The sequence below is a fragment of the Sarcophilus harrisii genome, chromosome 4, assembly GCF_902635505.1.
Source record: "Sarcophilus harrisii chromosome 4, mSarHar1.11, whole genome shotgun sequence".
NCBI lineage: Eukaryota > Metazoa > Chordata > Mammalia > Dasyuromorphia > Dasyuridae > Sarcophilus > Sarcophilus harrisii.
In genome coordinates, this window is record NC_045429.1 from 8,062,536 (window position 1) to 8,086,116 (window position 23,581).

General features: G+C 39.2%; 1 long non-coding RNA gene across 1 annotated transcript in view; it reads right to left on the reverse strand.

Moving 5' to 3' along the window:
* LOC116423724 overlaps positions 1-16,532 on the reverse strand; it is a 34,114-nt gene extending 17,582 nt beyond the window's left edge. The window contains exons 1-3 of the long non-coding RNA XR_004234231.1: positions 16,408-16,532; positions 16,036-16,277; positions 7,216-7,379 (exon numbers count right to left, since the gene is read on the reverse strand). This is a non-coding gene — a long non-coding RNA (uncharacterized LOC116423724). The remainder of the gene's footprint in view (positions 1-7,215; positions 7,380-16,035; positions 16,278-16,407) is intronic.
* Between the last annotated feature and the right edge of the window lie 7,049 nt (positions 16,533-23,581).

Consider the following 23,581-nt stretch of genomic DNA (forward strand, 5'->3'; position numbering starts at 1 on the left):
TAAATTTATATATATATATATAATATTTTATATAAATAATGTATATGATTTTAATATAGAATTAAAATATATAAATATGCATATATTTATAAATATTTAAAAATAAAATATAAATATAAATAAATATATATATTTATATATTCCTGAAGAATTGGCGGTTTTATCAGCACCTTATAAATTTTTGTTGCCTGGATTAAAATCCCAATTGCTCCACCTTAGTTATAACTCTGCTTGACATTTTAGAACAATTGTTGTTGCTTAAAAATTTCCATCCTGTCTGACCCTCCCTGATCCATTTGGAGTTTTCTTGCCAAAGTTATCGGAGTGGTTGGTCATTTCTTCCTAGTTACTTAATAAATGCTTTAGAACAATTAGTCAAACAATAAGCATTTATTAAGCAGCTAACTATGTGCCAGATTCTATGTTAAGCACTGGGGAAAATAAAGACAAAAGGTAGACCCTACCCCTGAAGAAGTTTCCTGCCTAATGAGGGAGAGAGCATATAGACAACTATGTACAAACTAGATATGAACAAGATGAATTGGAGAGAATCTCAGAAAGAAGGTACTAGAATTAAGAGGGGTTGGGAAAGATTGGGGAAGAAAATGGGGTTTAGTAGGAACTAGCTAATCAGAGCAGAAAAGGAGAGCCAGAGAGATGGAAAGTCTTGTTTGTGGAATAGTCAGAAGGCCAATGGCCCCGCCATAGAGGATATGGTAGGAACTAAGATGTTAAAAGAATAAAAAGGTAGGAGAGGGCTGGGTCATGAAGGGCTTTGAGCACCAAACAGAGCATTCTGCCTTTGATAGAAGCAGCTAAGAGCAGACAGAAGAAGGAATCATCTCCATCCCTCATCAGGTGGCTGAGCTTCCAATCCCCATTTCCTGAAGGAGGCTAAGGGCTGCTTCCTGATTTCAATGAGAGATACCTTAATCAGAGCCCTTGGCCCACACTGTGCTCTCACCTTCCAAGTGCTTTATTTTGGTCAGGTGTTGGAGGCTGGGAACAAATGTGCCATGCAAGGGATCCATGTGAAAGAGGGAAAGGTACATCAAACGCCCACACTTGCCACTCACAATTTGAGTGATGAAATACAGAGGAGTTGTGCCAAGGAAGGCAGGGGAAGGGCAACTGTCGCCATTTTGAATCACTAGTTTCGGCCTTTCTTTGAGGACCTGTGAAAACTGATCTGAGCTGAAAACCTTCCCTTCCCTTCCCTCTCCCCTCCACCCAATACAGGGTAATGACAAATGTCCCCCTGAGTATTGCAGCAAAGATTTAGAGCTTAAAGGGCTTCTCCTAATCATAGAATCATGGATTTGCTCCAGGAAAAGAATCTTACAAACTTTTTATGCTAAGCCCTCCTAACTGGAGAGATGAGGAACCTCTGAGAAGGATCATCAAGATTCCCAGAGCCAGGATTTGAATTCAAGCCAGCTGGCTTTAAGTCTATCACTTTCTGCTCTCCTTTGTTGTGTTTCACCTCACTTAGCCACAGTGTGACTTTTCTGCCTCTTCTGAGGATCCAATCAAAAACTGTGCTTTGTCTGGTCATAATAACCACTGTAGCAATTCACAATTATCAAGTGCTTTGGGCATCCCAGGAGTCTTGTGCTGGGCCATTTCTGTACTTTATGACATCCTTGGCAATCTTGGGGTTAATGAGTGACAGAGAAAAGAGCCCTGGTTCTGAGATCAGAGATCAGTCAAGTGCCTTGCACACCTCGTAGGGCGAATTTTGGTGTGGCACTCTGGGAGACAAGTCTCTGTGCTAAAGATTTCTGTGAAGTCAGGGGATTGGGGGAAGCCTAGAAAAGAATAGAGTTAAGTTAGGCTACAAAGTCTCTGAGGTCTCTCCCAGCTCTAGATCTATAATCCTATGAGCTTGTAATACTTTGTAAGATTCTTGCTAAGATAATTAGTAGTTTTGCTAAGCACTTTACATATAGTATCACATTTGATTTTCCTAATAATCATGCAAGATAGGTTCAATTATTATTATGCCCATTTTAAAGATGAGGAAACTGAGTCTGAGAATAGTTGAGATATAGTTGAGATACTTGTTTAGACTCACATGGCTGTTAGGTATCTGGATTTTCACTCAGATTTACTTGACTCCAAGTTTGGATATGTGTGCTATACCATCTGACTCTCTGAATGGGTTGGGTAGAAGCAAGACCCTCTCTTAGCTCTAGTCAGTCAATACAAGTAGTATCTCCAAATACGTTATAGAAGTCAGGGAAATGTTTTCTATTTGAAAAAGAGTAGGAGCCTTTTGATTCACACATGCAGCACCCATTGAGTTCTGTGGACTTCCTATCCACAAAAGGGAACAGTCATCCTGCTAGAAATAGAATCAGATACTGTCAGAGGCATCTTCTGGAGTTCTCCTCAATCTCTGTGTTTCTCTGTGTCTCTGTGTCTGTATTTCTCTGTCTCTGTTCTCACGTTATCTCTCTGTTTCTGTCTCACTTTCTTTGTATTTCTGTCTCTCTGAGTCTGTCTGTGTCTTTGTCTCTCTGTGTCTCTGTGTCTTTGCCTCTCTCTGTTTCTGTCTCTGTCTCTGGCTCTCTGTCTCTATCTCTCGCTCTCTCTGTTTCAGTTTCACTCTCTTTGTATCTCTGTCTCTCTGTGTCTTTCTCTGTCTCTCTGTGTCTCTGTGTCTTTCTCTGTCTCTCTGTGTCTCTGTGTCTTTGCCTCTATGTTTCTGTCTCTGTCTCTAGCTCTCTGTCTCTGTCTCGCGCTCTCTCTGTTTCAGTTTCACACTCTTTGTATCTCTGTCTCTCTCTGTCTTTCTCTGTCTCTCTGTGTCTCTCTGTCTCTGCCTCTCTCTATGTCTCTGTATCTCTGTCTCTCTCTCTTTCATCTCTCTCTCTCACTTTCCTTTCCTTTCCAGTCATCCATGAGAAAATGACCTTTATCTTTTTCTCTGAAATTCTCTCCCCCCTCCCACAAGTTAAAGGGGGTGTCCTTGCTGCTGCTCTCAGCCTCTTCTCCATTTTCTTCCTCATGTTTCCTAAGAGTTGGGAAGTCCACATAACTTCCTGTTCAACCATATACTATTGTGCTTCTGATAGATACCGATTCACGCTAAGCCCTAATCTGTGAATAACTGGAAGCGTGTAGTATTTGGGGATCATTGTTCCTTCTGATTTCATTATCCAGAAGGCCTTTTAGATAGCTTTGTATATTTGTCCTGGGCTGGGTCACTTGGCCTATGTGCCTGGGAGTTTTCAATTTGCACAAGTTTTCTCTTCATTTTTGCTATAATAATATGATATTTTCCCAATGGTCTGTGGGGTTGAACATTCTCATTCAATATTTTTTCTTAGTGAGATTGTGCATTTATAGTATGGAATTTCAGGCTCTAGGCCCTCTTCACCGCTGACTCCACTCTCCAGACATCTTCTGCTCCTCCTCCTTGTCTGCCATCTAGAGCCCTCCGTCCCTAGACTCAGTTTTCCTGCTTGGTGACTGCCTGCCCAGCACCGTTGGGGAGTCGCTCCAGCCAAACAAAGCCTTTGTCTTTCTCCTTCTCTCTTCCTCTTAAACTCGGCTGTTTGGCTCTCTGGGGTGCAGTGGTTTTCCCCTAGAATGTAAGCTTCTGTAGGGTGGGGGCCAACTTGTATCTATAGAGGAAAGCATGGGGCCTGACAAGCACCGAGAGCATAATAATGTTCTATATACTTATCCATTTATCTTCTATTCGATGGCAAGAGGATCCTAAACACCCATGACACATGGCAGGTTTGGGATGTGTTTTAATGAAAATGGTAGAGGATATTGGGCACATTTTCTCCAATGTTACCCCATCCCTGGCTCTCAACTTTAAATACATGCAGTTAACAGGTCTGACAGGTGAGTAGAATGTATAACATAAGGAAACATGACAATATAATATAATATAATATAATATAATATAATATGATATGATATGATATGATAATATATAATATAATGCAATACAATGTGGTGCAATATGATACTATGATATAATAAAAACAACATAATACAATATAATATAATGTATTATAATGTCTCATGTCATATATCATATACAATGCAATATGATATAATGACATAATATAATATAATAAAGATAATGTAATATAATATAATGTAGCATAACATAACACAATGTCATCTCATATCATATTTGTCATATCATATTTTGTAATACAATGTAATATAATAAAATACAACATAGCAAAGCAATATGATACAATTCAATATAGTATAATGCAATATAACATGACATCATGTCATATGAATCATATCATATAATGTAATACAATGTAATATAATGCAATATAAGGGGATATAATAATACAATACAATATAATATAATGTAACATAATATCATATCATGCCATGTTATATAATATCATAAAACATAATGTAACATAACGATGTTGTTGGTAAGTTGTCTCAGTTGCATCTGGTTCCTTGCAATCCCATTGGATGTTTTTTTGGCCAAGGTAATCAAGTGGTTTGACATTTCCTTTACCAGCTCATTCTGCAAATGAGGAAACTGAGGCAAACAGGGTTAAGTGAGTTGTTCAGGGTCACACAACTAGCAAGTATCTGAGACCAGATTTAAACTCAAAATCTTTCTGACTTTAGGGCCAGCTCTCTATCCACTATGCCACCCTGCTATCTAACATAATGTATAATGCATATAATAGAATGTATATAATATAATACATATAATTTATGTAAATAACATAAAAACACTATACATAATATATAACATCATATCTAATATACATAACAATATACTATACAATCACATAACAATGTATATATGACATAACATAATATATATAAAACATATAATATATGAGATGATATTACATAATACTCATTTTATGGATATAGAAACTGAGGTTCAGAAATGATTATTTTATGGCTTTCCAATTTAGGCCTTTTTCCTCCTTGACTTCTTCAGAATAATACCCCAGTGACTCCAGTTGTCTCTGATGTTTTTCATACCTGACTCGGTCCGCCCCTCCAGTGTGACTCCCCCCATACCCTCCTCAGAGTTCACAACGAGGGTGCAGCCAATGAGCTTCCGACCATCGCCACTTTGCACAAACATTAAGTTGGCCTTCATGGATCCGCTGGGCTTTGTTCTGCCCTAACAGCTCTAACTCTAGGTCTCAGATCTGCAATTAGCCTGACAACTTTACAAACTTTAACGATGGGAAGTTTGGGAAGGTGCTACAGCTGTCATTATCCACATGTGCAATGAGGAAACAGGCGACTTGCCCGTTCCTGCATCATAGAGCTGGGATGTCTCCAGGACACTCTTGAAGTCCAGGCTGGTCTCCTATTTTCCAGGCCAAGTGCCCTGTCCTATATAATGCTGACTCACTTCCGTATATTGTATGGGGCTAAGTCAGGGAAATTTGTGCAAGATGTCCTTGATTCATTTTCCTTTTGTGGTTATTCACTGGTTTAGTAGCGATTCCAAGGACCTCTGCCCATGCTGTTTTCTTGGCAGAGATACTGGAGTGATCTGACATTTTATTCTCTAAGATGTATCACTTCCCACCCCCTAGTCATACAAATGTCAAGTGAAGGCAGATTTGAACTCAGATCTTTCTGAATTCAAGCCCCATGCTCTATCCACTGTACCATCTTGTTCCCTGGTTTTTCCTTAAGAGTTAATTATGCGTTTATGAAGGAAAATGAAATCATAGATTCTTTTTATTTTCTAAACAGATTTTTCTCTCTAAAGCACTTTTCCCCTCTACAAAATCCAACTATAAAACCCTATAAAAAGCATATTTGTCAATTTTACTGGAGTTCTGTTGTGTTGCTTCTCGGTCATAAGAAGGATATGACCAAACCAACAGGAAAAATGGAAGAACTATTGACAAAATCTTCCAAACAAAACTCCAGAATAAACCAGAGCAGCCAGTTCTAGGCTAGGCTTTGGGCTAGAGGTCTCCCAGACAGGAAACACCCTCTATCAGTGCGGCTCAGAAATTTGTCTGCCATTTATAGTCCCAGGGAGTAGATGGGGGCCCAGAGTCCTATCATCATTATTGGCTAGAAGCAGAACCCAATCCTAAATCTCCCTTATTCCAAAATTAGGAGGTGTGCTGGACTGGAACTTGGAAGCCTTGGAAGTCAAATCCTGACTCGGCTAGTTAATAGCCATTTAACCCTGAACAAATCACTTAATTTCTTCCTGACTTGCTTTACTCATCTGTAATGGTACTAATAATAACACCTGCTTCCCAAAGTTATTATATGACTCAGAGGAGATAATATATAAGTGCTAGTTATTATTATTATTAAATATAGTTAGACAATTTCTGACCTCTCTTCCTATCCTGAGTCCCCAGGGTTTGGGGACGCTGAGTGCAAAGCCAGGGTTTCCCCACTTTATAGTTTTCATTTTAATTGTATAGCTCTCCATGAGAGGCATGTGGCCAAGGCAATAGGGAGCTGTCCAGGAAAGCCTGGGGTCATGTCTGGCCTTTGTGACTCAGGCCAAGCCAACCTCTCTACTCCCCATATCACTTTCCAAGGCCACAGTTGCCATTGAGAAAACAAATAGCTCGTAGTTTGTCCAGAGTCAGGATCTGAGCCCAAGGCAGCATTAGACTTGGCTCTTCTGACTAGAAATTGTTTTTGTCTCGCCCCACACCATGTTGTTTTTTCTTTATGTTACTTGCTCACAATCATATCGGTAATCAGTGTCAGAAATGGGATTTGAACCCAGAGCTTATGAGCCCAAATCCCTCTGTTCAAGTTGTCTTCTGATCTCTCCCAGTCCCTTTCACAAAAGACTTTCAGATACAGGCCCCCACTTGGATCATGTTTTACCATTTGCTGTCATCTTATCGGAGAGTGTATAAGTCTCTTCTTTGTATACCCCAAGATCAGTCCCTTCACATGCCTACATTTTTTCTCCTGAGGCAATTGGGATTAAGTGACTTGCCCGGGGTCACACAACTAGGAAGTATTACGTGTTTGAGGCTGGATTTGAACTCAGGTCTTCACATGCCTATGCTTTTTGCTGCCTTTTTCATATTTTGCAGGCCTCTCACTCCTTGAATCTCTGTGCCTGACTCCAGCCCTTCCTGCTGTGATTTTTGCCTACCCTCTGGCATGATGTCTTTCTGGATATTATGTGACATTCTACCTGGTCTCTGACCTCCTGCCTCCTCTGATTTTGGGTTTTGTGAGTGTGCTTTGACTCACCATCCTGCACTTCCCCGAGGCCTTTCTTGTCCTTCAGGTCTTGTTTTTGTATCTCTTTCTGGACCCATAGCTGCTCAGTCCTCGATCTGCCCCAGAGCATCAATATTTTGTAACAGTTACTTCCTTTTACTTTTCACAAGTGGGTTTGTGCTCATAAAATAAATCTAGAAAGATAAAAAAAAAGGTTGGGTTCCTTCTACAGCTCTGACTTATTTTGGGGCTGAATACTTGATTAAAAGGTGATTATAAAACATATCCAGTTCCACTTACATGAATTTGAAAAGCTTTATGCATGAACAAAATTAATGCAACAAAGAAGAGAAGTGATTGATGGGGGAAAATAGTATTTGTATCCTATAGCTAAAAGTATGATATCTAAAATACACAGTTTCCTAGCCATTTCCAATCCTCCTCTGGAACTCAGATTTTGCTCCTCGAACCATGAGCTGGTCAGCTTATCTGATGGGTGAAAAATGTAATGATGAAAAAGCAATACCAACACAAGATTGTGAAGTTAGGGGCACAAGATGCTTTAGAAGGCTCTGAGGATTGTGTGAGCTGCCTAAGATTGTACAGGTTGGTAATAAGTCTAAGTGTCAATGCCTATATTGATATTCCAGTGCTCTAATTTCAAACCCAGTTCCCTTTCTATTGTTCCACACATCCTTCTTTGATGAGTCAGAGGCTGAATTCATAAATGAATAAATAAACAAAAGTGCATCATTAAACACTTACATTGTATTGTTCTAAGAGCTAAACATGTGAATGCAAAAGCAGACAACAGTACCTGTCAGGGAACTTTCATTAAATGAAGGAAATAGCAAAAATAGGGGAGTAGTAGCTAAGGACACGAGTCAGAAAGTATTAGGGATAGTGAACCTGTAGGGGAGTTTTAACATACTCCATCCAGAATTCACTTCATAAGGTCCATGTTTCCACAATTAAAGAGACTGAAGGAAGAGTACATTAATGGGAAGGAAGACATTTAACATTTGGCTAGAGAGGAGGGACTGAAATGAAGGCTGATAGGGACATCCTGAGATGGATGAGAGAATCGGTCACCAATCTGGAGATGAGGCCCCTTGGGTCTGGTCTCTATTACTAGGAAAGTGGTCAGTGAAATGGAGGCTGTGGAGGAGGTAAGACCTGGGTTCAAATCCTATCTTAGGAACTTGCTAGTTGTGTAACCTTGGATAAGGAGGAAAAAAAATTGTTGAATTAGATGCACCAACAAGTAATGGTAAATCCCTTCAAAATAGAGATTTTTTTTTGCTTCTGTATTCCTTAGAACAATGGGAATTCTTATTGATTGGTCAGTCTTCAAGCCATTGAACAAATGACATCTGGAACAGTTAAATCTTGGCCTCCACCCTCAGTCTGAAAGGAATCAAATAGTCCACATACAACCATTTCCCAAGGAAAACTTTGGTTCTCTTTGAGACTTTTTTATTGATCTTTTTCTATTCCTGAAGAAGTAAAACATTATAATACATGTTGAGAGAATTTTTCTTGAAGAAGATACTAGATTTGTCTGGAAGACCTAGAGTTCAAATCCTTGCGACTTGTGTAACATTGCTAATTGTGTCACATTGGGCAAGGTTACACGACCATCACTGAGCCTCAGTTTTCTCATCTGTAAAATGAAAATTCACTTATTTATTCAATCAGCACTTCTTAAATGAGATTACGTATCAGGCACTGTGCTGAGCTTTAGCGTAAAACCAAGAGCTTACATTAGGTAGAGAGAACATATTCATGGAGAAGGAAATATGAGATCTGTGTGGGAAAAAAAAAATGAAGTGATAGCCCCTGCTCTCTTATGGGGATGTTGCAAGATGCACTGAGATGATTCATGAAAAACACTTTGCAAACACACAATTGCAGTGTAAATGTGGGATATTACTATGAATCTTGTTGTCATCCTATTATTAGCATCATGGCATAATCCATAGAGTGCCAGTCTCCCTCAGGGTCCAGAAGACTTGGCTTCAAGCCTGGTCTCTGACAAGCAATGATGCTTTGACCTCTCCGGTGCTTAGCAAAGTTCCTGGCCTACAGCAGACCCTTAATCAATGCTTATTGACTGACTGACTGACTGAACCTGAAAATATCCCCAGATAACTCAATAACAATACGAGGCAGAAAGGATATCGAATTGCATTGGCTATGGGAAGCTTTCCCACCAGAAATTTGCTTTGCCAATGAAATCACAGCCCTAGACTCCCAGAGATATGTCCATTTCTTTATATTTATATAGGTTTGTGTTTACTTCACTTACATACATTTACATTTGTTTTCATAAATATTATAATATGCCTGTGTATATTGAAATCCATTTATTCATATAACTATGTCTACATATTGTACATTACATATATAAGTATACTGTGTATATCTACATACATATGCACACAGAGAAAAATTGAGAAAGATAGAGAGGAGAGAGAGAGAGAGACAGAGAGAGAGACATAGAGAGAGAGAGAGAGAGAGAGAGAGAGAGAGAGAGAGAGAGACATAGAGAGAGAGAGAGAGAGAGAGAGAGAGATTTATGTATTCTCCTTGTGTAGTTGTCTTTATCATCATTCAATGACATGTTTGGTATCCTACAGTGGGGAGCTCTGACAGAATTCAACAGAAGCCTATACTCCATTAAATAAACAAACAAATGAATAAATAAATACATTCGACTGAACAGCTCCCAAGATCTCTAGCCAGCCTCATTTGGTTCCACTCACATATACAGCCTCAAAAAGCCATTGCAACCAGGCCAGAGTATTTTCTTTACTAAAAGGGAGGTAGAGTGTTGAGGTTTGTATAGAGAAGGCACAGAAGAGTAGGGAGAGAAAGAAATGATGCTTCCTTTGTTCCAGCATCCAGGCACCATTCCTTCACTGTTATGCTGAAGTTGGAAAAAAAACAATAAAAAAATCATGCATGAGGAATTTTCATGATTTCTCTGGTGATTTTTTTTTCTTGGTAGAAGTGGGAGGGTGGAGAAGAGAAACAATACCACAGTGATATCGAATATCACAGCCCAATTTTGGTGGCTGATTAGGATAATGATCTGGAACGTGCCTTTCATAATGTAGCTTAGTGGTTTGAGTGTTGAAGTGAATTTGAATCCAGCCTCAAGCATTTACCAGTTGTGTGATGCAAGTCTCTTGACCTTTGTCTGCCTCAGTTTCTTCATTGTGTGAAATAAGAAGAATTATAATGCCTGCCTCCCAGGGTTTCCTCCAGGGTTTTTAAAATCAAATGAAATAATATTTGCAAAATGCTTAAATCTCATAAAATTCTTTATCAAAATGAACTATTTTATGTAAATGTTAAGTATTATCTGGGAGTCATTGTCTGGAGGGGAGAAAGTTTTCCCAATCTTTCATATCTATCTATTAAGACACTTCAGCATCTGGTTGCTTTTGTCTCTCCCTTCATCTTCTGGGTGATTTTTTATCACCCACTTTGTCACCTACCTGTTAACAGATGAATAAAAGAATTGCATTCTGGTCATGAATTGTATTATTCAGCAATCTGTTTGTGTGCGATCAGTTTTGATGGGGAATTTGGGTAGCCATAGAAACATGGGGTGGCTCAATCTGTTGCATTTTTATAAAATGAGAACGTTCTCCCTCTGATTCCTTGGTAAGTCCCATGCTTCCTGTCCAACGAGCAATGAAACTATACACCTCTGTAGCCTAGAAACTCATAATCTGTTGGTTAAAGTGCCCAGTGGAAGAGTTTTTAAAGTGACTCAGCTCCAGGGCCAGAAAAACACCACCCAGAGCAAAAAAACCTGGCTCAGAGGTAATCATTATGGCGTTCCAGAGACCATGAATCTCACAATATATTTGGATGTGCAGGGCATTTTGTATCACTCCCTTTCTCTTTGTCAAGGATAGTCTCAGAGAGTGCATTGTATCTGTTAGAATGTACATTAAATCCAAGGAAGACAGGTAGCCCATGAAGAATAGAAGTTATATGCTCACTTTGTCCAAATTTTTTTCTATTGCTATTCCTATGAAACTAAAGCATTATTTCCATGGAGAAAATCTCCTAAAATGAATTCAAATATTTTATTTATTCATTTGTTTGTTCATTAACTCATTCTTCCAACAAGGTCCCTCTTGCATTTTCTCCTCTCTTCAAATCATTCTCTTCCAAATGGTCAAAATGTTATTAGACCATGTTATTCTTTTGCCCAAAAGCTTCAGTGGTTCTCTATTTCCTCCAGGTAAAATGCAAGCTCTTTCTCAGCATGGCACTTGAAGTCCTTCACAGTGTGTCTTAAATCTATTTTTCTGGTTCTTTTGCACATCATTCCCTTTCACATATTTTAACTGCTGACTAACCTGGACTTTTTTGCTGTTTCCTAACCTGGACATTGCATCTCCTAATCACAAAGGGCTTTGTAAACCCTTGCAAGAAATGTCCTATTCTTTAGGAAGTTTTTTTTTTTTTTTTTTTTTTTTTTTTTTTTTTTTTTCTCCACCTCTACCTCTTAGACAAACCAGATTTCTTTAATGGACAATTCAGGCTCTACCTTTATTCAGAAGCCTTCCCTGATCATTTCATACTGGTTATTAAGGATTAATGCTCTATCTCTTCCCTTCCAAATGATCATGATATATTGATATATTCCTCTGGGGAATTCCATATACTTTCCCATTGTGGGCAAGAACTATTTTTTGTGTTGTGTTTATTTCTGTAATTTGGGGAACACAGTAGATGCTTAATAAATCTTCATTGGCTAAGGGATCATCAAAGTTATGCCAGTACCAATTAATCAATCAATAAACAAGCATTTGCTAATTTTTAAACTACGTGCTTAAACGCTGTGCTAAGCATTGGAGAAAGCCATTTCAAGGAGTCCTCAAGAAGCTTGTGTTGGAAATAGAACCCCGACTCCAAGTTAGAGCAGCTTCCAGGATGGGTCAATTTACTGATAAGAGTTTCACCTTAATTAAGGACACAAAAACTCATCACTAGGTTTTCCATAGAATTTTTCATTTTATTTTTTCCAGGATTGAATGTCATTCTAGACCATGTGAGAGAAGCCATAATGGAATAATGCTTTTTTCTCCTCCAACCTGAAGTCAGGATGATCTACGTTCAATTACTTCCTCAGATATTACAAGTTATGTGACCCTGGACAGGTTTTGGACTCTGAGAGTCCATTTCCTCATCTGTAAAATGAGAGGTCTATGCTTCTACTTCTATGATCTTATTCTCTTACAAATGGCAGATCTATGAATATACCTGAACCATTCCATATGTCATTAAGCTTTTCCTGTTGCTCAGACAGCTATAAGGATAAAAAAAGATCCAGCTCGGGATTTTAAGGAGCATGACTTTCAGCTGGAATGACTTCTGGAGAGGAACATTTTGGAAATCTGCCAAATGTTTTTGTAGAAGGATACTTCAAAGGAGCAGCTACTGTTGTGCAAAAAAAGCACTGAACCTGTGTTCAGGAGAAAACTGGGTTTACTTCCTGTTTGAAAAATTAATTAATTGTATTACTCTGGATATAGAGCTAGTGGGTCTCGTCTTGAATTGCAATTCTGTAACTTAAGCACTTGTAAGATTTGGTCAAGTCAATTAATTTCCATGAATTTCAATTTCCTCGTCTGTAAGATCCAAGAGTTATGCTAGATGTCCTTGGTCATTAAAATCTCTTTCATTTCTAGCCATATATTTCTATTATCCTAAGCAGTCAACCTCTCAGAGTCTCAGTTTCTATTTCTGGAAAGTGGGAGTAAGTCTAACTCCCATAAAGTTTTGTTTTGGTACTCAGATAAGATAATGAATGGATAAAGAAAGCATTTGCTTAATAAGTGTTTACTAAATGTAAAGCACTGGATAAGGGCTGAGGATAGGCACTGAAAAGTAAGACAGTTCTTGTTCTCAAGGAGCCATATTCCAATGGGGAAAAGAATACATATGGAAGGTTTCAGCTGCAAATCAGATGAAAAGGTCAAATGGTCCTTTGTCAACTTTGAGGTGCTGCATAAATTACAGTTATTACTAATTAACTCTAGTTGACCTTTCTTATAAGCTCAAAAATTCTTGTATCAAATGTGCTTTAAAATGTTCACTCTTGTACAATAACACATATCTATGTAACATATAACCTATATAATATATTACCTATGTGTGTATAAACATTATATACATAGATATATGCATACATACATATAGATCTGAATATATCCTCTAACAACATAAATGCTTGACTCTTCTCCAATTTTGAAAAATGAAATCCAAGCAAATGTTTAGGTAGGAAATGCAGACTCTTCTTCCTCGGTTCTTCTGTATGTTAGATCCTTGGAGTGCTTTGAGAGTGTTTAAAATTTAATTTTATACATAGACTTCTGTATTAGATTTTAAGCCCTTTATTGACCTTTAAGGAAATGTTATTTCTCAATAAGATTCCAGGAGTCAAGTTATAGAATGGGAAAAGTCAAGAAAAGCCTTTAGTTGGGTCACATTGACTACCCTGCTCCCCACTGCCTAAAGGCCTATGGGATGTCATACCTAAATGTATGGCACTTAGATTTCACGCCTCCTCCAGGGAGGGTCTCCGGTGCTTTTCAAGGCAGTTGGGTATCTAGGTACTGCCATTGAATCCTGATGGTGTTCCACAATTATAAGAGCATCCCCTGCATTTCAGTTCCATTTAGTCCCTAAAAAAATAAATTTTTCCAAGAAATTATTTAATTCAAAGGGATAATAATGACTGTGCCAACATACTCCCTGACATGTGGGTTATAATCCACACCTTTCCATACCACCACAGTTAATGGGTAGGTGAAAAGGAGCAGCTTCAAAATTAGTTGGGGTCTCTATCGCACAGTCCCTCCAAGGCCAAAGCTCCCCTTGAGCTTGAAGGCCAGCATCCTAACTTCTCAGGGCTTTATGATGGATTGGCAGGCTGCCATATCTCTCTGGAGTCCTACCTCTGAGGTGACTGTGGCTTGATTTTGGTTGGGAGGGATTATCTTTTGTATCTATAATTGAGAAGGAAAAATGAAGCAGAGGAGAGATTCCAGGGATAGGGGGCAAGAAGACTATCTCCCCTAGTACAATTCACAGTGTCTAGGCTGAGAGTTAATCTCTGCCCTCCTTGGGTTCCAAGTAGGGAAGAAGGAAGACTTTTTCAATTTGGCACTTCCAAAGACATCCCATATCCTGGCCTTATAGTCAATCCTACCCACATGGTAGGAAAAAGCAGCATTCCCAGAAGATGGTCCCTCTATGCTAAACAATCTGAGCATCATTCAAGCTCCCAATTTCATTTATTTATCCAAATGCATATACATAAATACACATATACACATTATATATATTATATATACACATATATACAATACACATACACACACACACATATGGAAAAAAGAGATCTGGGAGTATCCTCTGACAATTTTAAGCCATGTGGCCAAGTCAATACCCTTCCCTGAGCTTTGATTCTTTTTACCATAAAAGGGAACCATGTTGCTTGTGGCACTGACTTCACTGGGCTGTTGTGAGACTCAAATTAGTCAAAGCCACATAAAGGTGAGGGTGAATTAATTGCTGATCCTTCTCTAATTGAAGGCAGTTCTTAGTAAAACATGGAATTCTTCCAGATTGAATCAGTCAGACAAAATTGGGTGTGAAAAGGAGCCGCTGGTGGGTGAGAGATTTGGTCATTCTCTGAAGACTTTACATAAAAGTGAAGATGAAAGAGTGATTTGGAGTGTCTTAGAGAAGAAAGGAAATAGTGAGGATATCAAGGGCTTAGCTACAAGTCCCTGGAAGTCCAGAAACAAATAGAAAAAGGAGAAAGAGGACACAGGACTGAGCCCTAGCAGGGAAGGATGTTGCTAAGGAGGGACATTGTCAGGAATCAGAGTCCAGGACAGGCTGCTACTACCACTGGGATTCACCCATGCAAGGACTAGAGAGTGATACACAACATTTTTAACAATGTTTTAAACAATATCACTTGTTATTTTTGTTATGTTATTTGCCTTTTGTTTGGTAGTCTGGGAAAGCTAACTGTCCTGCTTTATTCAGTCATATTTATTATGCTTTAGGTTATTTTTCTTGTTGTACATAAGGGTCACAAGAACTGAGAAAGCCTCATTCTGGGTTTCAAATCTTCAATCCACCTCATTTTATACTCGAATAAACTGAGTCTCAGAAAGGCTACATGACTTGCCCAAAGTAGCAAGCCCTTGTCATGGTTGAAGAGAGCTCTTCCCTCTGCCAGGTTGGGGACAGACACTGAGGCCCTTTCTCAAGCTGAGCCATTCAAACCCTACTACAGAGAGCACAGCTCTGATGGAGCAGCCACATTGTTCAGATGCCAAATGGATGTTTGCCTAAAAGACTATTTGATGGAGCACTCACGCAGCCAGGCACTCACGCTGAGATTCGAAGAAGTGACACAAGGACAGTCTCATGGGTTCTCTCAAGAACTTGGGAATCAATTGTGAGATGCAGGATCATGCAGTGTGCCGTGTGTCCCCAAGAAGACACCGTGCTCTGGGAGCAAAGCAGTTTCCCAGAAAGAAATGTGAGATGCCCAAATGGAGAGACAATGTGCTCTTTGTGCCCAATCGGTGGTAGAGCCGTCTGATCTGTCTGATTGGGCATCATCAGACACACTGCCCATTGACTCTGATAATATGGTGACTTTTTGGTCCCTTTTTAAATACTAAGGACAACAACTTTCAGCTAATCATCCAGGCAGGAAACATTTCTCTAGGCAGCCTGATTTCACAGTAGATAGAACATTGGACTTGAAGTCAGAAAGATCTGATTGAAATTCAGACTTACCCCTTTACTAACGGTGTGATCTTAGACCAGTCAAAGAACTTCCATCTGCCTCAGCTCACCTGTAGAAGGAGAATAAGCATTCACATGGCATCTCCTCTGTGTCAGTTGCTACACTACTCATATTACAAACCATATCCCATTTAATTCTTCAAACAATCGTGCTGGTAGATGGCTTTATCCTGATGTTACAGAGGAGGAAGATGTCCAATGAGGATCATCACAGCATTCAGCCCCCAGAGACGCTGTGAGGATGAAATAAAATATTTGGAAAGCAGTTTTTAACTTTTAAATGGCTTCATAAATGCTATCAATAATCACTGGCTGGATCTGTATCCCAAAGAGATCATTAAAAAGGAAAAAAAAAGAACCTACATGTTAAATGTTTGTGGCAGCCCTTTTTGTAGTGGCAAGGAACTGGAAATTGAGGGGGATGCTCATCAGTGAGAATGGCTGGATGAGTTATGGTATATGAATGTAATGGAGCATATTTATTCTATAGGAAATGAACAGCAGAATGATTTCAGAAAAGTCTGGATTGTACATAGCAACAAGATTATGTCACAATCAACTGTGATGGATTTGGTTCCTTTCAACAATGGGGTGATTCAGGCCAGTTCCAATGGTCTCGTGATGGAGAGAGCCATCTGAGAGAGGATTATGGAGACTGAATATGGATCACAGCATAGTATTTTCACATTTTTTGTTATTATTTGCTTGCTTTTTTCCTTTCTCATTTTTCCCCGTTTTGATCTGATTTTTCTTGAGCATCATAAATGTGGAAATATATTTAGAAGAATTGCACATGTTTAAATTTTATTGGATTGCTTGCTGTATAGGGAAAGAGGTGAAATGAAGGGAGGGAGAAAATTTTGGAACATAAGATTTTACAAGGGTGAATGTGGAAAACTACCTTTGCATATATTTTGAAAATAAAAAGCAATTATTAAAAATTAAAAAAAATAACCACAGCTACTATCCTTTCTCCTTTTATGGCTTCTCAGGCTGCATGGACTTCCCTATCTTTCCCTAGTCCTAATTGTTCTCCTCTTAATGTTCTCCAGTTTTCCACCTCCTTTTCCAAAATGAGCCTCAGAACCAGACAAAATGTTCCTTGATTTGTCTTAGCAGGGCAGAGAACAGGGGCATTCTTCATTTCCTCTGCCCAAGTTATACTGAGTTTCTTTTTGTGACCCAAGTTCACATTAACTTTTCTACCTTCACCTCCCCTTACCCCCATGCTAATCTTTCTCAGATGAAAGGCTAATTTTCCACATGTGTTTGCTCTGGCAAACTGATTTTTTTAATCAAAAGTATAAAACTTTACATTCATCTCTATAATATTTCATATTACAAAGTAAAGTCTGGCAAGATCCTTTAGAATCCTGACTCAAGTCTTTTGGTGTATTAGCTCTTCCCTATGGATCTTTCTCCCAATCACTTCATCAATTATACATACTCCAGTGGAACTGTGATGTCACCGTCTTAGGTGTTTGCCCCCAAATGATGCAGATGCAAACCATGCCTTTCTGTCAGTCCTACATAAATCTTGTCCATATCCTCCCACAGGTTCATCACAGTAGATCCAATCTGTCTTGGGGGTTTTCTTCACTTTCTCCTACTCCTCAGTCAGCTAGGGATAAAAAATGCCTGCCATTGCGATCTCATAGGGTTGCTCTGGGGCTCAAGTCAAATGAAATACTGTGTGGGCCAGTATTTTGAAAACTGGAAAGAGCCCCAAACTATAAAGCTTTATTATTACTTTCAAAGTTTGCTGAGTGATAGGCCAGGCTAGAATGTTGGGAATATAAATGGCTGCAATATCTCCTGGCTTACAAATAAATCTATTTGACGAAATGCAGGAAAAGAGTAATTTGGAAGTGGCGGTCTTCCAAACCTGACGTTCCGATAACAAGTTGAGATGTATGATAGGAGAAGAGGCCTAGGAGAAAGTCATTTTACCTAAGGCCAAACCTGCCCAGTATGCTTCCTAACAGTGATAATCCCATTCACCACTCAGCTTGTCATCTGAATTGTTGTGCAGAGTATTTTAAACTGATTTCATATCAAATTCAAAGGCTTAGTGAGGAGCACATAAATATGTATCCAAACTCCCAGATGAAATCAATTCTTGGAGTGACAGTAAAACACACACATGCATATGTATATGTGTGTATATATATGTATATATATAAACATACACATAAAGATAGATCATCTATGTCTATTACTAGTAATAATACAATTTATATGGCATGCTTAGAGTTGCAAATATCTTTATATCAAGCAATCAGCCTTTATGAAGCACTAACTGTATGCCAGCCATTCTGATGGATGCCAGATATACAAAGCCAGAAATAAAACAATTTCGCCCTCAAAGGTTTTAAATCAGATGATGGGAGGCCACATATGTATGTAGAGAGATATGTGGACTTAGACATATCCATAGCTATATAGTTCATATTTATGTTGCATATATATATGTACAGATGTGTGTGAATGTATATATACATATATATATGTGTGTGTGTGTGTGTGAAGCCTGATACTTTAAAATCAGCTGGATCTCAGCAAAAGTCCTTGATCTTTATTCTTTTTGGATGTGAACAGAATGGCAATATGAAGTGAGAGCAATCACGACATGAATCCGGCCACATGTGACTCTGGCTCTCCCACTCCACCCCCTAAATCCTCCACCCAATCTCTTATACAACACATCAAACTTGCATAGAATAGTGGGAAGGCCATTCTTTCTCCAAGCATATACTAATAGAGTATTGTCCAATTGGTAATTAGCCTTAAATGCTTGGGCCTCAGTGCATCTGCTCAGTGTCAGCCCATTACATATATGTTTGTGTGTGTGTGTGTGTGTGTGTGTGTGTGTGTATTGAATGCATAATAATTTGGGGAGTTCACTTGCACTTGTGGGATCAGGTCATCCTTTGTGTAAAAGGCTCATGTAATGCTCCAGGGACCTGGCTATCTTTCTGTTCCCCAGACAAGACCCTAAGTCTCCTGACCCGCTTGTCCTTTCTATGGCTGTTACCATTATTTGTACTCTCTCCCTCTTCATCTCCACCTTTTGGCTTCCTTATCTCCTTTAAACTCTAGGTCTACTCCCATCATCTACAAGAAACTATTTCTGTTTTTGCTCAATTCAGGGCCTTCCCGCTGTGATTCTCTTCATTTTATCTAATCTAAGTATTGTTTGTACAATATTTGAATATTGATTTTTCCTACTGGACTGTGAGTCCCTCGAGAGTAGGAACCTTCTTTTAAATTCGAGTACCTCCAGTGCTCAGCAGACAGCAGTTGCTTAATAGCTACCTGTTGACTTAAATGAAAACTGGGAATTTCATGAAACAGAGCTGGGGAGAGTTGCTTGTGTCCCAGGCATGCAAAAGCATAGAGATAGAAGGCATGGTGTGGGTGCAGAAGGACCAAGTAGAACAGAAGGGCTGCCTTCCTGAGAGTACATGCGGAGGGAGTCTTGAGGAAGAAGAATGGAGAGACAGGAAGCTTGAGAACAGATTTAAATGGCAGAGAGGAGTTTATAGGCAATCCTTGAAGCAACAGGAATCTCTGCAGGGAGGTTGGAATGGTCAGCCCAGAGCTTTGTGAAAATTTCCTTCTTGCTTTGTGGAGAATGGATGGGGTTAAGGAGAGGAAGAGTACTTGCGCAGTTCCTAAACTATTGCACTCCTGTGTAGGTAACAAAATAAAGGCAGGAATGGGGAGGGTCATATACATGAGCAATACGGCAGAGGAAGCAGCCATCCTAGAAGGTGAGTACAATGGTTATTCCCATTTTACAGATGAACTAATCAATGGCTGTCATGGGGCTCATTGACTTGCCCAGAGTTCCAGAGTAAATTCTTTCCTCAGTAATTGAACTCCAGTTCCCCTGATTTTGTATTTGCACACTTTAGTCACCAGAAAGAATAGCACCAGCACTGAGAGACATGCTTTGATGCTGTCAGAGTCATGCTTCATTGGCCTGCATTCTCCCTGGATTCTCATCCATGTCTCCCAAGAAGGAATCATTCATTCCACCCAAAGAATGGGAGAGGTTGACCTTTGGCATTCTTAAGGAGCAGAGTAGCCTTTGGGCTACCCATCTGTCTCTCGATTCTTATTACATGAACTTCTCACCTCCTGTTGTGGTCCCCTCTGCCCTTAGAGATGCCTTTTCTGCCATTGTATGGTAATGATTCATTATTGGCAATGAGTTACCACATACTTATGCCCAGAATATGATCCTTCAGGGTGGTCTGTCTCCTTCTGTCTCCTTTTCAATTACTCCGTGATTCATTGTTATATAGCACTCATCAGAGACTACTGACATTAAACAGAGAGATTTATTGTTGTTGCTTTTTAGAAGGAGCAGTTTGGGCCTTTAGCCTCTTTTTATATTTCTAACACTTGACATGTTGTAGGAACTTAATAAATGCTTAATGATGATGAAGGGAAAGATGACCAATTTGGAGGGATTCAGAACCTTAGATACTATTGAGTCTAAGTCCCTTATTCTCCAGATAAGGAACTAAGAGAAAGTTAGTAAAGATTAAGTGACCTGCCTAATGTCCTGTAGATGCAAGCACCGAGTTGGGATTATAACAGATTCAATTGTGTCCCACTCTCCAAGACCCCATTTGGTATTTTCTTGGCAAAGATACTGGAATGGTTTGCCATTTCCTTTCCCAGCTCATTTTACAGATGAAGAAATTGAGGCAGAAATGGTAAAATGAATTGCTCAGGGTCACAAATATCCGAGGCCAGATTTCAACTCAGAAAGATGAATCTTCCTGACTCTAGTCCTGGAATCACCTACTTGCTATTGAGATACTTTATGGATGAAGAAACTGCTCTTTCCTCACAACTGTGGGACCTAGGCGGTACCAGGCTATTTTCACTTTACTGATGAGAAAGCTGAAGCTCAGGGATATCCAGTATCCTGGCCAGAGTCACACAGCCAATAAATGTCAGAATGAGGCTTATGATTGATTCCAGTTCTCTGATCCTGACTCCCAGGCCATTATTTTTCTTATATCACAATTATAGTCAATACCAGCAAGTGATTTATTCCTTTTCTAAAAAGCATGTTTTAATTTATATTTTTAATATAATACTTCTATATAGGAACACATTCTTAGCTTGGTCTATAATCAAGTCTTCAGAGAGACCCTCGTTTCCAGGAAGCCATGCAGTACGTTGCATTATTTAGGGTACATAGGTAATAAGAAGCTTGCAGAATTATCCATAGAAATGAGAACTGAATATCTAAAATCAAAAGACTAGAATTGAAACTTGCCTCCATTTTAATACCCTGTGGGGCCTTGATTAAGTAATTTAACCTCCCCAGATTTCCATTTCCTCATTTTCAAAGTTAAGGGGTAAGATTTAATGTCTTCTCTATTCCTTTCCATTTCAATTGCCAGAATCCAATCAGTTCCTATGGCACCATTTCTTGGTTTAGCCTCTCAAGAAAGTTTTTCTTATCTGAACCACAACTTCCTTTTAAGGTGAAATAACATAGATCAGAAAATGTCAAGGAGCTTTGACTGTGTGCTCAGTTGTTCACTGATAGATTGAATGGACTTCTAGTGCAGTCACGGATTATAAACTTCATGAGGGCAGGTGGTAGGCTGCGATTGCCATTGTATCTCTCCGAGCGGGCTCTGTACATAGTTTGCAGAATTAATTAACTAATGGGAACCTGGAAGAATAGCAGATAAATGTTCAAATACATCACAAGGGGGAATATGCAAAAGAAAATGTTAATCACCTATGGATACACCTACAGAGCAGAGAAGGAATAAGAAATTTCAAACAGAGTCCTTTATAGGAGCAGAATGCAAGTGGAAAAATGTCAAGTCGGTAAGTGTTTACTGGTGCAGAGGGAAATGGGTTACCAAGTATTCAGGAAAGTGCTGTGGTGGAAAACGGAGATAGGGATATTAGGAGACCCGATATCTAACCAGGATTTGTTCTGAGATTACTTGATGACTTTATAAAATCACTTTACGTCTCTGTGTCTCATGTTCTCTCTGTGTTAAAGAATATACACATCTATGACTTTTCTATCTCAGAATATTATATAAAAACTTAGAGATGGGAATAAGGACTGGGTTGGTGATTTCAATAGTACAGGAAACTACCAGGTGGGAGAATTCCCTATATGGGTGCAAACAGTACTTTTTCTTTTACTTATATTCTTAGAGGGGAGGATAAAAAAAATCAGCTCTCATCCTACTGCCTAATGTAAATATTTTGTTCTCCAATAGCTCTAGCCTGCAGTTTGTAGATATGTAGCCAATGTGTATTTTTTTTTTTTTTTGGTTAAAGATAGGTATGAATCACAAATCGAAATCATTGTCATCTGTGAATTGGCAGATGTTTTTGATGTGTGAGGAAGATGCTTAGGGCAGAGTTGAGTGGGTCGCTGCCTTTCTAGAAAACAGATTTGAGGTGTCATGGTTTACATAATTAAGCAAAACATCAATCAACATGGTGAGGTCCAAATGGCCATGGCTGATGCTGAGTTGCTAGCGTTTAATTGGGTAACATATTGCTTGTCATTATTGAAGGAACCTGTGAGGCTTTCTTCCTTATATAAGTCCTGAAGCCCAGCCCAGTCTTGATGAAGGAACTCGTGCTATACACATGCTGGGTTTTTCTGTGATAATTTGCAATTTGTTGGTTTTGTTACCATGGTAAGTGTTTGCTATTTTTCTCTTCAATTGCAGAGGAAGTTGTTTCTAACGAACCTTATTAATTGGTATCGGGCTAACAGAAATATACTGCTCTCCTTCCAGGAGGAAATGCAGGTTTCCTTAAGTCATTAGCCAAATTCTCATTACGGAGGTTTGAAGTGATTGTTGGAGGTTGGAGCAGGGACTGTGGTTTACTGTTTTTACTATTACATGGGGAGCTTTTGATAACATGGTTTCTCTTTTGTGATAAATGCCACTTTAATAAAGGAGTCCCACCCACCAATCCAAGGGCCAGATTCCCTGTGAGCTAATTGGATGTCAGTCCAAGGAGAAAGTATAGTTCTGTGTGTCTTGGTTGTTAATCTGTATCTGGGCTACCTTTTTAGAGATACTCTTCTTAGCTAGCATATCACTCAAAGTCAGCCAGATGGAAGCATAATTGATGGTCATCCCAAGCAACAAAAAGTGTTCACTGAGTGTACACATGCTATGTATTGATAAATCTGAAGTACTTCTAACAACATTGGGCTCTTTCTTCGGTGGTGTTCCCGGTATTAATATCAAATGAGGATTAAAATGGGAAGAGATATATTCATGACCATGCTTGTTATTGTAGGATGTACAGTGCAGAGCTCAAATGGAAGAGGATTTCCCTAAAGATGGTGATGAATACCCCCAGAAAGGACTGTTTGTGGATGGCATTGATGTAGTCTCACATCAAGATCAGGAGTTTTTCCAGAGCCTGTTGATCCTTTATTACCCAGATATCTAGAGCTAAAAGGGACCCCAGAAGTATCAAACCCAATCTCTTCTTGCACATTGGGAAACTGAAGCCC